Consider the following 245-nt stretch of genomic DNA (forward strand, 5'->3'; position numbering starts at 1 on the left):
ACCACCATTCACTTGTGCCTCAAAAACTTTTCCAGACTGGGTTTCTTTAAAACAAAAACCTAAAATCTGCTTTAACCTTGGTTTAAAAAGCAGTACGGCTGAATGATTACCTCATAGAGTACATTATGGAAAATGCCCTAATGGCAGCTGGCGGGCGCTCAGTCATTCTCACTTTAACAGCGATGATGTTCTGTTTCCAGGAGAAAGCTGATGTTTGACTTGAACAGTTTTGTGTGTGTGTGTGT

At 40.8% G+C, this 245-nt stretch overlaps 1 protein-coding gene across 1 annotated transcript in view; it reads left to right on the forward strand.

The window, feature by feature from the left end:
• LOC118325739 (phospholipid-transporting ATPase ID-like) overlaps positions 1-245 on the forward strand; it is a 204,037-nt gene that overhangs the window by 178,656 nt on the left and 25,136 nt on the right. The window lies entirely within an intron of this gene.

Source organism: Morone saxatilis, unplaced genomic scaffold, assembly GCF_004916995.1.
Source record: "Morone saxatilis isolate NCDOM2014 unplaced genomic scaffold, NCSU_SB_2.0 Contig16, whole genome shotgun sequence".
Taxonomy (NCBI): Eukaryota; Metazoa; Chordata; class Actinopteri; family Moronidae; genus Morone; species Morone saxatilis.